The sequence below is a fragment of the Ambystoma mexicanum genome, chromosome 11, assembly GCF_040938575.1.
Source record: "Ambystoma mexicanum isolate Mex_15411 chromosome 11, UKY_AmexF1_1, whole genome shotgun sequence".
Taxonomy (NCBI): domain Eukaryota; kingdom Metazoa; phylum Chordata; class Amphibia; order Caudata; family Ambystomatidae; genus Ambystoma; species Ambystoma mexicanum.
Window position 1 is genome coordinate 572,838,723 of NC_090934.1, and position 7,546 is coordinate 572,846,268.

At 54.2% G+C, this 7,546-nt stretch overlaps 1 protein-coding gene across 7 annotated transcripts in view; it reads right to left on the reverse strand.

Moving 5' to 3' along the window:
• CTTN (cortactin) overlaps positions 1-6,111 on the reverse strand; it is a 382,583-nt gene extending 376,472 nt beyond the window's left edge. For 3 of the 7 annotated variants that reach the window (XM_069623422.1, XM_069623420.1, XM_069623417.1), the window contains exon 1: positions 5,609-5,812. The gene's annotated coding sequence lies outside the window, so the exon portion shown is untranslated. Of the gene's footprint in view, positions 1-1,583; positions 1,603-5,608; positions 5,814-6,030 lie in introns of those variants that run through there. The other 4 variants (XM_069623423.1, XM_069623421.1, XM_069623419.1 and 1 more) reach the window with 3 other exon arrangements.
• Positions 6,112-7,546: the final 1,435 nt, after the last annotated feature.

Consider the following 7,546-nt stretch of genomic DNA (forward strand, 5'->3'; position numbering starts at 1 on the left):
TGCGCCATTGTTACTGCTCTCAGTGCAAAGGACCAGGTCGGTGTAAATGAGACTATGTGGCCATTATGGCTGACGCCTTCTCTTTCTGTGCTGAGGGTAGCCTCCTCCCTGATGATTCGGGCCGCCAATCTTGAGCCTACGACTACCCAACAACATCACAGTGGTCTTCTTTCCCAGTTTCTTCTCAGGTTTGTTTTGTAAGGCAGGTCTGGGTGGTGAAGAATCTTTGTTTCAGGTTCGAGCTCCCAACAGAGCTTGAACGTAGTGGCTAATCCTTAAGCCACTGGCGCTAGTATTTATGGGGCATGGTTGCCCTGGGGGCACATTCATTCTTCTGGCAAGGCGACCTGATTAAAGAGCCGCCTCTTGCTGCTGTGATTTTACACCTACACTACTTCCTCACTTGTGCCATCTGTTCTGTCTTTCCCAGTACCCCTGCTCTTTGAATGACACCTTGTACTTCCACATCTGATGCCAGGATGCCTCGCATCCTCATTGGGAAGGGCAAAGCCCACAAGCCATCAGTGAGGGTCGTTGGGGGCGCCCGATGGCGCCAGCGCCCGCCCCCCCTGTGACCTGTTGTGCCCCCGCCACACTCCGTGTAACACTTGGTGCTTTAAGCTCCATGCCTGTGGATTTCCGTGCCACATGGCATTGCCATGCTTGACGAGTCTTGTTTTGGGAGTGACTACAGTTTACCTCTCAACCTACCTCTAGGAGGGTGTAATCCGAGGTTTGTGTTTTTGGAGGGTAAGAGCCCATTGCAGGCAATAGGGCTGGCCACGAGCGTGAATAGTCGTGCGGGCGACACCCAATAAATGCAGGGGGTCGGGGGTAGAGGGTTATGGTATCCAGGGTGCTACTATAATGAAATGCAGTGCCGAACACGCAAAATGTCATTAAACCATATGGATCATTTACGAAGGTGTTGGACGAAGGGGTGTGTTCCCCCCCCCGACCCCCGTGTGCTACGGTAAATTCGACCCCCCCCCCCCTTTGATTTGGAGGAGTGCTAGCAGCATGGAGGAAGCAGGGTTGTGTGAATGATAATGACCTGCTATATATACAACACGCGGCACTTCCTACCCGTCCGCTTTCACTCAGACAGAACACACGTTACGGGGTGAAATCCGGGACACAGAACCCGCATTAACTCCGATGCACTAGAGGAACAGGAAGTAAACGTTTGGTGTCTTGTTTCCACCCACTACCTTCCAAGCCTCCTGGCTGCCTTCGTGTCACCGATTACTTGGTCTCGGACTACCCGACTCACAATGCCCTACTGCCCCTATGCCTCTTCCTGTTCCACTGCCACTCATCTCTACAACCTCCCTTTACTGCGCCTCCCACTAGCCGCAGCCACTGCCTTACCGTGCTCCCCCCCCCCCAATGGGTTATCACTGCCACTCGCCACCTCTGGTCTCGCTGCCCCATCATATGCTTTCACTGCCCTTCCCGAGTTCCCCCACGCAACTCATCGTGCTACCAAAGCCACCCCTTGCTCCAAGTGCCCAATGCCCCTCAGCTACGTCACCCACACGCCTGCCCCCCCCCACTGTACATTGTCCACCAACTGACAATACCTTATTCGCCTTGCTCCACAGCCCAGCTCCTTGTCACTCAATCAGCCCCCAATTAAGGTACTACCCAGTGCTGGAAATGAAAACATTTATTGAGGGAAGCGTCACTTCCTAGGAGGGGCGGGGCGTGGCCCCCAGCCAGGATGCACAACATAGTATCTCTATATAGAACCCAATCCTGTCGATTTGCATAAAATCAAAGAGCATTATGGGAACAACATAACGTCCACAATTTTAAATGTTAAAACAGGTCATCAAGTGATTCAGTAACCAAACGTTTTAAGCGAAAAAATGACTTCTGTTTTGATGGGATGCAGCCTGAGGGCACCGGAGAGCATTTGGTGGAGTGCTGCCACCCCATAAAATGCTCCCCAGTGCCCACAGGCTCACTCACATTCCTAATGCCCCATCCAGCATGCATAAGGGCTCCCAATAATTCATCAATAAATGGTCACAGTCCCCTTTTCTCCGTGTACAAAACCCCTAATACAGTGTTGTGGAGCCTCTCGTGCCTCGAGAGGCTATCAATCACGCACACGCATGCATTCATTCACACGGATGGAGGACACGGGACGCGAGGCTGCATGTTACGCGTCCTGGCGGCAACTGATGCCCCGTACGCAGTTCATTAACTCTGCGCATGCGCGGGGCCAGAACGAGGCTCGCGCATGCGCGACAGAACAGCTGGGACGTCACAACCCTTTTTTTCCTTTACCCAAAAAACAGTACAACATTCGGGGTGCGCAGACCTCGCATAACTGGTCATCATCAACTATATATGTTAACAAAACACAGGCTAGGTTGATCTCGGCTCAGTCACTGAGTCCAGGACATAGTCCTTTAGATGAACCGGTAGCCTCCGGTCTCGACGGACAGGATACCTTGGCGTTACCGCCTGCCCGAGGCGCCCATTGCCTTCAGCAGGAGCGACGTCGCTCGATGACCCATCATCGGAAGCCCCGGGGACTATTTCTTGATTAGATGCCTCATCCGGGGTCCGGGCTTCGGCGGAGGTGTCCACCTTCTTAAAGAAAGACCGGTTGCGGGTGACGGTGCCGCGCTCACAGGCCGCCGTCACCATGGTCCCTTTCACATGTGTTACCTTGCAAGGGCGAGGTTCAAAGGGCAGGGACAACTTTCCTTCCGGGTGCCGGTTCCGAACCAGCACCGAATCTCCAACGCGCATTTCCTTTTCTTGCAAACCTCTTCTGTCGCTTTCCTTCTGGTTGCGCACAGCGCGTTCTTCTTGAACCTTATCATCAATGACTCCAGGCCTGCGGCCTTTGATTTCCGGTATCATTCCCCTAGGGCAACGCCCAAACAGGGCCTCGGCGGGGGCAACTCCCGTAGATTGGTGTGGCGTTGTACGGTATTCCCTCAGAAACTCCACAAGCTTTGTCTCCAAATCTTCACCCCCACTGGCAGAAATTTGCAATACCTTGTTTAAGGTGCGCATAACCCTTTCGGTCTCACCATTTGCTCGCGGCCATAGCGGGGATACCCTGCGGTGCTGAATCCCCCTTTCTTGGAGATATCGTGAAAATGTGCTGCCTGTGAACGGCGGCCCATTGTCCGAACAAAGCATGTCCGGGAATCCGTGTGTCGCAAACATCTTGTCCTATGCCTTTGTGGTAAACTCCGTCGCCGTCGACTCCACCACCACCACCTCCAGGTAACTTGACCATTGATCGACGGCCACCAGGAAGTACATGCCGCGACCAGTCGAGCCAAAGTCCACGTGGACAGTCCCCACGGCTTTGTACTGCGCTCCATCGAGCTTATCGGTGGGGCCTTGTCTCCCGGGTTCGTCGCCTGGCAGGCTAGACATCTTCTGACAAAACTCAACTTTCTCCTCCTCTTCCGCCACCTGCAATCTCTGCATTTCCTGCCCCAGTGCCGCGATGATCCGTTGCCTCCTTGACCCGCTCCCCCGAATCCTAGCCGGGCCCCTCTGTGTTGACACGGGAGCGGGGGCACGACACATCCGAGCATAGTGACCTGGCCCATTGCACCGGCCACATGACCTTGATTTAGCCGGACACTCCTCTGAATGAGGCAAATCGTACCCGCAGTACTGACAGATTGATTCAGACCCAGGTGGGGACCGAGTGCCATGCCTTCTCTGGTTACACTTGTCTTTCAGCCCAATCCTTTTTCCGATGGCAAATGCATCTTCAGATGTGCCTGGGCGAACAGCCGCATCCATTCTGGCGCCTCTCACGTCTGCTAGCTCATACGTTCTGCCACTGTCCAATATTTGCTGTAGGGACCATCCTGGTTCCCTCAGTACTTGCCTCCGCAGTTTCCCAGAACTACAAACCTGGAGGTCCGGATTACGTATCATCGACTCTTCATTGTCCCATCGACACGTGGTGGCCATCAACTTTAGCCGAGCACAAAACTGATCCAGGGACTCTTCCTCCCTCTGTTTTTCCCCACAGAACAAGAATCTCTCGTAATCGACATTGGAAAGTGGTATAAAATGGTTTTCCAACGCAGTCTTGACGGCAGCATATGTGACTACTTGCAAGTTGAGTGATTCATATATCCCTATGACGTCCATTCCCGCCGAGTACAGCAGGGTCGCCCTCTTCGCATCATCATCAGTTATCCCTGTTGCTGTGAAATACATATCCAGTTTCTTCATCCATAGCAACCACCTTGGGCCCAATTTCGACGGGGGACCAGACACATCAAATTCTTGCATTGGTAACAAAGACCCCTGTTGCGATTTCATCACTACTGCCGCAGTTTCTGCCTCCCCATCACTTCCTGCTATGGTCACAGGTCGCACAGGCACCTCTTAATGTCTTAGAGGCCGCAAACCTGGCTAGGATGGTTCTCACACGTACCTCAGATTGCTGCCTGTTGACTAACCACCATGTCCTGTCTTTCAGCACCTTTTTGAGATGTCTGTGAGTTCAAGAAGCCGTCCCCGGGGTGTTGGAGACGACCAAGAGTTCCAAAAATTGTTCTGCACGTTGAAGCAGCACACGAGCACCTTTACAGGCCGCTACTGCTGTGTGCTTGATGCTAAATGTCACCGGAGTATTTTCGCCGGGTCCGTGCCTCACCACAACGTAGCGTTGTTAATCTTTCCCCTGCCTTGTGCATGGGGCGAACGCTGCGGTGGCGTCCTGCCTCGTCGCCAGTTGTTGTGGAGCCTCTCGTGCCTCGAGAGGCTATCAATCACGCACACGCATGCATTCATTCACACGGATGGAGGACGCGAGGCTGCATGTTACGCGTCCCGGCGGCAACTGATGCCCCGTACGCAGTTTATTAACTCTGCGCATGCGCGGGGCCAGAACGAGGCTCGCGCATGCGCGACAGAACAGCTGGGACGTCACATACAGCACCTCTTGCCCCATGTCCATGTATCTCCTGCCACGCCCCCTCGGGCCTCGGCAATGCACTCAGCTCTGCCACTCCTCCCCTAGCTCCCACACCCCCAAGGCACACAGGACTCCAAAACCCACAGCCCCCTCTTTCCAATGCGCCAAGCTTATGACCATCATGCATCACTCCCAAAAGCTCCGGTGTCCCTGTTTAACCCCGGCAGTATGATATGCCTTGGATGGTGCCCACCAGCCCGCACCTTTCCAATGCCCAACCTATATCACCCCTTTACTTTCTCAACTCTCCAATGCTCATCAGCTGTCACAACCACTTCACACAACTCCACCCCTTCATCACCACACACCCTGCCCTCTACAGCTGCCACAACTCCATCACCACACAGCCCCAGCTCCTTATCACCCCTCCTCCATCCAGCCCCTAGTCCTCTGCCACACCCCCCAATGTTCCTGCCCAGCAGCCCTAGATCTGTGGTCCCAGCCCTTTAATCCTCTCCACGCCAGTCCATGGCAGTTAACCCCATTTCCTCCAAACTCTTCCTCTCTCATTCACCCCCTTCCGCTCCCCACTCTCTCGCTGATGCCCACAGCTCCCTGTCACTCAAGCACTCCCTCCTCCCCAGCCCTTGCGTGCACACACAGCCCCGCAGCAGGCTGCCTCCCCTCTCCTACCTCGTCGCTTGTCTGCGGCCGTGTCCCGGGGTAGGGTGCGGCAGCAGAGCCCGGGGTCGGGGAGAAGGAGCTGCGGCCTTTATCCCTCGCTCTCTGCTGCTGTCTGCGGACACTGCAGGCTGCCCGCTCCGGTCACTTCCTGAAGCTGCTGCGCCTGCCTGCCTGCGCTGCTTCCTCCTCCCTTATCCCTGCTGGAGCCGCCGTTTCCGGCCCGGCCCCACTTCCCATTGCCATCCGTGACGTCCCCACAGCCGGGAGCAGGCTGCAGCAGTAGCAGCAGCAACGACGACGCTGCACACTCGCCGATAGTCTCACGCCCCGAACGGGTAATAACTTTGAATAGTGACCGGGCCTCGGGTTACCGACTTTGGAACCCATTTCCCTTCCTCCGAGCGTCCCCTCACCGGGAAAAATCCCCTTACCGCCAGACGCCGGGTAAAGGCTCACTCGGCTGGAGTGAGTCTCCAACTAATTACGAGCTTCGGGTCTTCGACTTTTGAGAAGGCGCTCTATGGTCGTCCGAGGGGATCTCTCGTGCCCCTCCACTTATGCATGCCGAGCACGCGCCTCCAAAACTCTACCGTCTGTGATTCTTTACTGCATAACACGACAAGCCTCTCGCGCACGTCGTCGATTGACATATAGCCGGCAGCCTGAAAAACATTGATCCGCTCCAGTCTCTTGAATGTCAGTTCAAATTGTGCCAGCGATGTGTGAGGCGTCTCATTGCAGACGTGAAAACTGGATGAGAGCAATTGGAGACAATGATACTATCATGTGACGTGGCTGAGTTTAGCCACCTAGACTTGTCATTTTACCATTTTTGATCGCATCAGTATTTTAAAGTTTTAATGTGAATTGTTTAGGTGATGAGAACCAGATATGAATTGTGAGATCGGAAAGTAAACTGCCATTTAGTTCGTTTCGTTGTTGTGAGCTGTCTGTGCTGCGAGTCAGGGCTCCTCTGAGCTTTTTTTAAGGTTCCGTGCTGCGAGATCTTTGGACAAGACAATTACACTGCATAGCTATGGTGCTGTCATTAACCTTTTGGGATTCACGCATTGGGTTCGACCCGCAAATTACAGGTCAACAGTGATGGAAGAGTCTCCCTCTTTTCCGGGTAGATCCAGACAGTGGGTGACACTAGGTAAGGGTTGTAATGTCCTGGCCTGTGGGCACGCAGGCCTGTTGAACCAAGGCTGGGGTGCACCCAGCAGACACAAAGACTGCGGTCACGCGATAGGATTCGAAGCAGGGGTCACCCTGTTTATGTGAGGATCACTTGACATAACACCAATGCTGGGGGCCAGCTGACATCTCTGCACCGGGGGCACCCGGTCAGCCTGTGTGCACACGGGCCAGCACCAAGGACAGTGCCAGTGTTGCCCAGTAGGGGCACCAGTGGTGGCATGCACAGTTGCCCAGCAGGGGTTCTGCAGGCCCATGCCAGTAGGGTTTCCAGGCAGGGACTCTACTGGCATGGGGTGGGGAGATCATTGTGGACAGCGTTGCCCGGCAGGGGCACTGTCCAGTGGAGGGCCCTGCAAGGCAGGCTCTCAGCCAGCTACGCAGCGCCAGAATGGCGCTGGTAATAATGACACATAACACCGGAGTCAGTTACTTACAAGACTGACGAGCGGGAAGCCGTTCATTACTTTTATTAGTTTAGTCACGTTGTCTGTGACAGCATGAGCCCTGGGAGATGCCATGCTCCCAGGAGGGGTGACACACCACACGCCTCCTTTTCCGTAAGGAACAAACAAAAGACAAGCATCACTGGACATAAAAAAACGAATTAAATCAAGAAAAGCAACACTTGTGATTATGAGTGCAAACAACAATCACATACATTTGTGCTCTAACAGTTACCCACATAAGACCTCCATATTGGAGGGTGACATTCCGGGTTGGTGGCACGTTGGAGGTTTCACCACATCA